The sequence below is a fragment of the Nycticebus coucang genome, chromosome 13 (genome assembly GCF_027406575.1).
Source record: "Nycticebus coucang isolate mNycCou1 chromosome 13, mNycCou1.pri, whole genome shotgun sequence".
Classification (NCBI taxonomy): Eukaryota; Metazoa; Chordata; class Mammalia; order Primates; family Lorisidae; genus Nycticebus; species Nycticebus coucang.
The window spans coordinates 84,968,217-84,976,373 of NC_069792.1; the positions used below are offsets into that span (position 1 = coordinate 84,968,217).

At 37.9% G+C, this 8,157-nt stretch overlaps 1 non-coding gene across 1 annotated transcript; it reads left to right on the forward strand.

The window, feature by feature from the left end:
* The first annotated feature begins 3,605 nt into the window (after positions 1-3,605).
* LOC128564092 (U6 spliceosomal RNA) lies at positions 3,606-3,713 on the forward strand. The gene has a single exon (XR_008373979.1). It is a non-coding gene; the product is annotated as a U6 spliceosomal RNA (small nuclear RNA).
* The last annotated feature ends 4,444 nt before the right edge of the window (positions 3,714-8,157 follow it).

An 8,157-nucleotide genomic window follows, 5' to 3' on the forward strand; every position in this document is an offset into this window, starting at 1 on the left:
TCTTTTATCCATCCTGAGTTAATTTTTGTAAGTGGTGAGAGATACAGGTCCAGTTTCAGTATTTTACATGTGGTTATCCAGTTCTCCCAGCACCATTTTTTGAATAGAGATTTTTTTCTCCACAATGTATTCTTTTGTTTGGTTTATCAAAGATCAGATGGCAACGTGAGGTTGGTTTCATTGCTACATTTTCTGTTCTGTTCCATAGATCTATATTTCTATTTTTATACCAACACCATGCTGTGTTGATCACTGTAGATTTGTAGTATAACTTGAAGTCTGGTAAAGTAATCTCTCCAGATTTGTTTTAATTGCTAAGAATTGCTTTGGCTAAATGGATTTTTTTTTTTTGTTCCACACAAAATGAAGAACTAATTTTTCAAGTTCTTCAAAATATGATGTTGGTATTTTAGTGAGTATTGCATTAAATCTGTAGATTGCTTTGGGTAGTATAGATATTTTTCCATTTGTTGATTCTTCCTAGCCAAGAGCATGGTATGTTCTTCCATTTGTTAATGTCTTCTGCTACTTCTTTTCTCAGGGTTTCATATTTCACTCTGTAGGGATCCTTCACCTCCTTTGTTAGATATATTCCCAGGTATTTCATTTTCCTTGAAGCCACTGTGAAGGTTATGGTATCCTTGATTTGGTTCTCAACTTGATTGTTATTGGTGTATACAAAGGCTACTGATTTGTGGACATGGATTTTATAACTTATGAGTTACTGTATTTCTTGATCACTTCTGGGAGTCTGATCATGTTAAGTTTGAGAAGTTGGTTAGACACTCAGGTGGAGACATCAAACTGAGAGTTGGATGTGGATGATGCTTGGGGTCAGAAAAGCATTTGGGTGGCACCAGAGTATGTGTGAGTCATGAGCCAGGTTTAGATGACTCTGAAAATAAGAGCAGAGAGCAGGGAAGAAGCAGAGAGGACAGGAGGGGAGTGGGTAGAGCTTCCGGTGTGTGTCAACACTTACCTGTTTGACAGAGGTAGTGGAGGCAGAGAAAGAATAATGAGTTAAAAGCAGAGGAAATTAGAAGAATGTGGTGCCTAGAAAGGCAAGATAAGAGTGGTTCAAGAAGGAACGTAATTTAATATGGTGAATACTCCTGAGAGTACTTTGAAGAGAGCAGTGTCCAAAATATATTTTATTTTTCAAAGATAACCTCACAGATTTTTCAGGTATGTATACATCACATGACCAGAAGCAAGTCTTTCCTTAGAGAATTTTATTCCTAATTAATATAAATAAATTATTATTAAATTATTTTAATTTTAAAAATTGATTTAATTTGTGCAAAGAGATTTGATTAGAATCCGAATCAACTTGAGGATGTGGGAGAGCAGGTGGCTGCTGTGAGGTCACCGCAGGGGCCTCTAGGCCTCCCTGGCTACCTTACCATGTGACTGACCATGTAATTAGCTGACTATGAGTAAGTCCCTTCCTCTTTATGGGCTTCCATTTTCACAGGTCTAGAAGGGAGGAGACCAGATAGCTTCTGCCTGAGGATGTGGAGCCTTTATCTAGCTCTTTCTTACTAAAATGTATTAACATCAGTACAAAATTTTTTCTTCCTTCCAAAATTTTGCCTAAGGTGAGCACTGCTTGCATGAATGTACAAAAGATTATTTTTATTTCTGGCTTTTTCTGATCCCAGGCAAAGCAGTGTCAGTAACAGGACACAAGAGCCCTATTTGCAGACTCCTATTATTTTTATGGCATCTTAGAGCCTATTCTGTTATAAATTACATTTTCCTTTATGAGGGTACACTATGACCAAGAGGCCTAAGATAAGACTTCCTCGATTTTTGAACTTCCCCATATTTTGGCTCTTTGTTTCTGGCTGACTCTAAGATCTGAACTTTATATAAAGAAGGTCAATGTTGAAAGTTATTTGTTGTGAGGCCATTTGCTCTCCCAGGGACCTCAGCCTGTGTGGGCTGCACTCAGGAATCTGAATAAGGTTTGATTACCTACACGTGGCAAAAGGGAATGACCAAATAATACAGTTCATAAAATTTTTTTCCAGCCTGCTTCAGATCTCCTGGATATTCTCCAACTATCTTTAGATAAAGGCTGTAGAAAATTATAGTTTAAGTCATGCATAGTGATACCAGATAAATGATTAATGGAACAGGAAGCTAATGAATTACCTTAGGAATACACCATTAGGAAAGGTAGGTTCTACATGTAGTTTCTACGTTTCCTAAGGGTGAAGTGATGAAGGCTACACATCACTTTTTAGCTTTTTAACCTTTCCTGGCAATTTTAGAGACAGAATTTTAAAAATAGCCAATGGGGTCAAGCATTAATGGAAATTGAATTAATTTAGATATAGTTACTTATTTTATTTCCCAGAATTTATTGTTTTATTTGTTTTTCTATTTTTTTTTATTTGTTTTCTGTTGCCCTCAGTAGAGTGCTGTAACATCACAGCTCAAGGCAATCTCAAACTCTTGGGCTCCAGCAATCCTCTTGCCCCAGACTTCCAAGTAGCTGGGGCTATAGGCACTCGCCACAATGCCTGGCTATTTTTTGTTGCAGTTGTCATTGTCGTTTAGCTGGCCCAGAGCCAGGTTTGAACCCGCCAGCCTCGGTGTATGTGCTTCAGGCTCCAAGCCAGAAGTTTTTGTATTTAAATACTTCTTTTTAGCCACATTTTTCTGCTCATTGGCCCCCTGACAGGAGCAAGTTAAAGATTTTCCATCTTCTTCTTGGGGTGCATATTAAGTGGTTAGAAAACATGATGCCTCCTCCATTATAGGGAGTGAAGATGTCTAGGTGGGTGTGTGTGCCCAGTAGGTGTTTAACTGATGAGAAGACACACACAGACAAAAAGAAATGACCTGCTCAGCTGATGTACAAAATGAACAGTAAAAAGATGGACAAAGGGACTTCCCCCTTTAATGCTTATAAAAATTTCCATGTGAACAGGGACTCTTTATTTATTTAAAAGTTTTTTTCAGAGGTTGCTGTGAGCCGTGTGACGCCACAGCACTCTACCCAAGGCAGTACAGTGAGACTCTATCTCTACAAAAATAAATAAATAAATAAATAAATAAATAAATAAATAAATAAATAAAAAACATAAAAGTTGGGCAGCGCCTGTGGCTCAAGGAGTAGGGCGCTGGTCCCATATGCTGGAGGTGGCAGGTTCAAACCCAGCCCTGGCCAAAAACCACAAAAAAAAAAAATAATAATAATAAAATAAAATAAAAGTTTTTTTCATTGTATATACCTAAGGTATACCACAGAATGTTTTGATATACACAGTGAAATGATTACTACAGTCAAGAAAATTAACAGATGTTGATCTTACGTGGTTACTTTTGTGGGTGTATGTGAGAGAGAAATAAAAATCTACTCTTTTAGGTAATTTCTGGTACAAAAGATCAGACAATTAAGTTCAAGAACTCATCCTAGAAAAAGTACTGGATACCTCACTGCTGAATATCACTATGGTCACCAGATGGCCAAGGATGGTACTTTGAAGGTGACTGCCATGATATGCAGCAATGAGGTATGTAGTACTTTTTCTAGGATAACTTCACAAATATGCACACACAGAGGAATGTTATTCAGCCTTAAAAAAGGAGGTCCTGTTCTCACTTTGGCAGCACATATACTAAAATTGTAATGATACAGAGAAGATTAGCATGGCCCCTGTGCAAGGATGACCATGCAAATTCGTGAAGTGTTCCATATTTTCTAATAAATTGTGGTACACCATGGAATATTACACAGCCTTAAAGAAAGATGGAGACTTTACCTCTTTCATGTTTACATGGATGGAGCTGGAACATATTCTTCTTAGTAAAGTATCTCAAGAATGGAAGAAAAAGTGCCCAATGTACTTGGCCCTACTATGAAACTAATTTAGGGTTTTCACATGAAAGCTATAACCCAGTTACAACCTAAGAATAGGGGGAAGGGGGAAAGGGAGGGGAGGGAGTGGAGAGGTGAGTAGAGGGAAGGGGATTGGTGAGATTACACCAGCGGTGCATCTTACAAGGGTATATGTGAAACTTGGTAAATGTGGAATGTAAGTGTCTCACAGTAACTGAGAGAATGCCAGGAAGGCTATGTTAACCAGTGTGATGAAAGTGTGTCAAACGGTCTGTGAAGCTAGTGAATGATGCCCCATGATCATATCAACGTACACAGCTATGATTTAATAAAAAATAAATAAATAAAAAGGAGGTCCTGCTATGTGTGACAACATGGATGAACCTTGGAGATGCCTTTTCTACACTAAGTTGTTCATTGATTATTGATTCAGGTCATCAGGGGAATTCTGGGGCTGGGGAGAGACCTACTGAGGTAAGGTTTTTTAAAAATTAATTAGTACCCAAGAAACCATTAAATGGATCTTCTATTTTTATTTGGTTTTATTTGGTCGAAAAGATGTGCAAAGACCTTGTTTACAAAAATCAACTGCATTGCATAGGCTTGAGAATCCTGCTCAACATCGACAATGTTAAAACCCCACATACCTGGTTGTCAACATCAAACACAAGGCTGAATTTTAATTTGGTGAAATTAAACAGGCACCCAAGGTGAGGTTGTTCTGTGGTGCCTAAACCAGGTGCCCAGCAGCCAGAGCGGGGTTGAATGGAAGTGAAGGCCGGGACTCAGCATGTCTGGGATTGGCAAGGTTCCTTATGGCTGTACTATTGAGTTGAAAGCAGGCTTGGTATTTCAAGGTTGTTGCTACTCACCTCTGCATTTCATTTTCACTTGATGACCTCTGGGTGTCCTATAAATGTCCATCGAACTAAACCAAACTCACCTACCTGCTCCCCTACTATGTAGGCACTATGCAGATGCTAAAGACATAAATAATACATTATTGATATCATTGATCGTCTCATTAGTGAAAAAGAGGCATGAGCATCATTTCACGTGATGTGGAAGGAGCTATGATGTAGGCAAACCTGCTGTCAGGCGTTGTGCTCCAGGATACTCATTCTGGTCTGGGGAGTCACTATACCAATGACTTATATTTTGAGGTTGAAGACTGGAAGCTGCCCAGTAGAAGACTCCCCACTTCTTCCCCTAAGTAATGGTTTTGCAGTGCAGTAGTTTCATACTTCTTCTTAAGAGATGTCGCATAGGACCAAGCAGCTGACTGTTCTTGAGAAGTTATGACCAACTAATGACATAATATTTGCTTGAAGTGTATTTGCTTTTTGTTCTTTCCTGTCTTATATTGTTTACTCTCAATTTTCCTGCCCTGGGATTGTACTCCCTGTTACTGTATTAGCACGTACACTTTAGTCATCTGTTTTCTGAAGAATTTGGCCTAAGGTAATTTTTTTTAAATGTTCGTAACATTATCCTGGATATTATGGGATATCTAACCTAAAGTGAAGGATTTGAAAAGGGAGCAAAATCGCAAAAGGCTTCCAGAAGGAGGTGACCCTGGAATAGGGTTTATAAAGAAAAATAAGATACTGTCAGGCAAAGTGGGATTGATAAGAGGAGATGAACCAACAAAAGCAAAAGCACATGTATTATATTCAGGGAATAAAGTCCCTACTTGGAAAGCCAGCAGGAGAGGTGGAAGTTTTGGAGTCTTACTATACTATCATTGGGGCAGAGAGAAGACTGTTCATTCTCTTCTTTGATCAACCTTCCCCTAAGGAGGAGATAAGAAGTGAGCAGATTTAGGAACACCCTGGAGTCCATGTAGGGGAGTTACTGTACCACAGGCTCAAATTTTGAGGTTGAAGACAGGAAGGTGCCAACAGATAGATGCCTCCCCCTTCCTTCCCCTAATTGCTTCGGGATGAACACTGAAACTGTCCTATAGGCACGTGCCCATTAACGCTGCCCTATAATGTGGGGTTTTGCCTGTTTGTTTGCTTTTAACAAACAATTGATTGCCTATCAGTTTTATATAAAAATTAGAAATCTTGTTTCTCTTGAAAAATCAGACCTGGATTTTATTCCCACACAAAAACAAGTGACTGAGGATGCCCATTTTGGATGAGGCACGATGCTCAAATTCGTGCAGTCCCTGCCCCTCTCCTCTGGCTCCTGTTACTCACTCAGGTACCTGACTTACCTTGTTCCTTTAGTACTTGAGTTTTCAGCTTTGAGATCGCATTTAATATGAGTTACAAGAAATATGTCTACATGTCCAAAAGATGTACCATGCAGAGGTGAGAGTGTTAATAAACACTGTATTCAGTTTACTTGGCCAATAAGGTAAGTTGTTCTGTACAATGAAAATTATGAAACATTGATGAAAGAAATTGAAGAGGACATTAATAAATGGAAAGATATTTCCTGTTCACAGATTGTAAGAAGTAGTATTGTAAAAATGTCCATAGTACCCAAAGCAATCTACAATTGTAAACCCTATTGAATGGCCAATGTAATTTTTCACAGAAATAGAAAAAAAAATGATCCGAAAAATTTGTATGGAAACACAAAAACCCCAAATAACCAAACAGTCTTCAGCAAAAAGAACAAAGCTGGAGACATCACATTTCCTGAGTTTAAAGTATACTACAAAATAATAGTAACCCAAACAGGATGCTATAAAAATAGACACATAAACCAATGGAACAGAATAGAGAACCTAGAAACAAATTCACACGAGAGGTTGGTTAATGGGTAAAAAAGTATAATTGGATAAAAGGAATAAGTTCTAGTGTTTGATAGCACAGAAAGGCAATAGTTAACAATAATTTGTTGCATATTTCAATGTAGGTAGAAGGATGAGAAAATTTAGACTTTTCACAATGCAAAGAAATGATAAATGTTTGAGGTCATGGATATCTTAATCACCCTGATTTCATCATTATATTTTGTATGCATATATCAAAATATTACCTGCATCCCATAACCATGTATAAAAAATAAAAAGAAAGAAATCAACACATTTAAGCCAATACACACGATGCCAAGAACACAAATCGAAGAAAGTACAGTCTTCAATAAACGATGCTAGAAAAACTGTGTATCCATATGCAGAAGAATTAAACTATTCTCTCCATTTACAAAAATCAACTTAAAATGGATTAAAGAGTTAAATTTAACACGGGGGAAACACTATTACATTGGTCTGGGCAAGGATTTTTTGGATAAGACCTCAAAAGCACAGGAAACAAAAACAAAAATAGATGAATGGGATTACATCAAACTTAAAAGCTTCTGCACAGCAAAGGAAACAATCAACAGAGTGAAGAGACAATCTACTGGATGGTTAATATCCAGAATATATAAGGAACTCAAACAACTCAATAGCCAAAAGGCCAGTGTGGTTGAAAAATGGGCAACAGGTATATGAAAAATGCTCAGCATTTCTAATCATCAGGGAAATGGAAGAGATCACCAAATCCACTTAGAATGGCTGTTCTCAAAAAGAGAAACAAGTGCTGGTGAGGATGTGAAGAAAGGAAAACATTTACTACCATATGATCCCAAAGTCCCATTACTGAGTATATATCCAGAGGAAATGAAATTGTTATGTCAAAGGGAATCTGCACCCTGTGCTCATTACCATCCTATTCACAATAGCCAAGATCTAGAATCAGCCTAAGTGTCCATCAACAGATGAATGGATTTCTAAAATGCTGTATATATATACACAATGAAATACAATTCAGCTTCAAAAAAAGTAGTCCTGTCGTTTGCTACAAGATGGATGAACCTAGAGTATGTTAAGTGAAATAAGCCAAGAACGGAAGGACAAAGATTGCATCATCTCACTCTTATGTGTGATCTAAAACAGTCAACCTCACAGCAGTAGAGAGTAGAAGGGTGGTTATCAGAGGCTGTACAGGGTAGGGAGAAGGGGGAAAGGAGGAGAGGTTGGGAACAGGTACAAAGTTCCAGTTAGATAGGAGGAATGCATCCTAAGGTCATAGGGCACAGTATGGTGGCTACAGTTAACAATAATATATATCTCAAAATCACTAGAGGATTTTAAATGTTTGCATCCCAAAGAAATGATCAGTGTTCGAGGTGATGGATCTGCTAATTACTCTGCTTTGATTATTACAGAGTGTATGTGTGTATTGAAACATCACACCGTGCCCCGTAAATAGGTACAATTATTGTGTGTCAGCTAAATGACAGTTTTTAAAGAACCACCGTTTTTTCCCAGAACCAACTTTGTCAAGGTTTGACCTAGATAAAGTAGC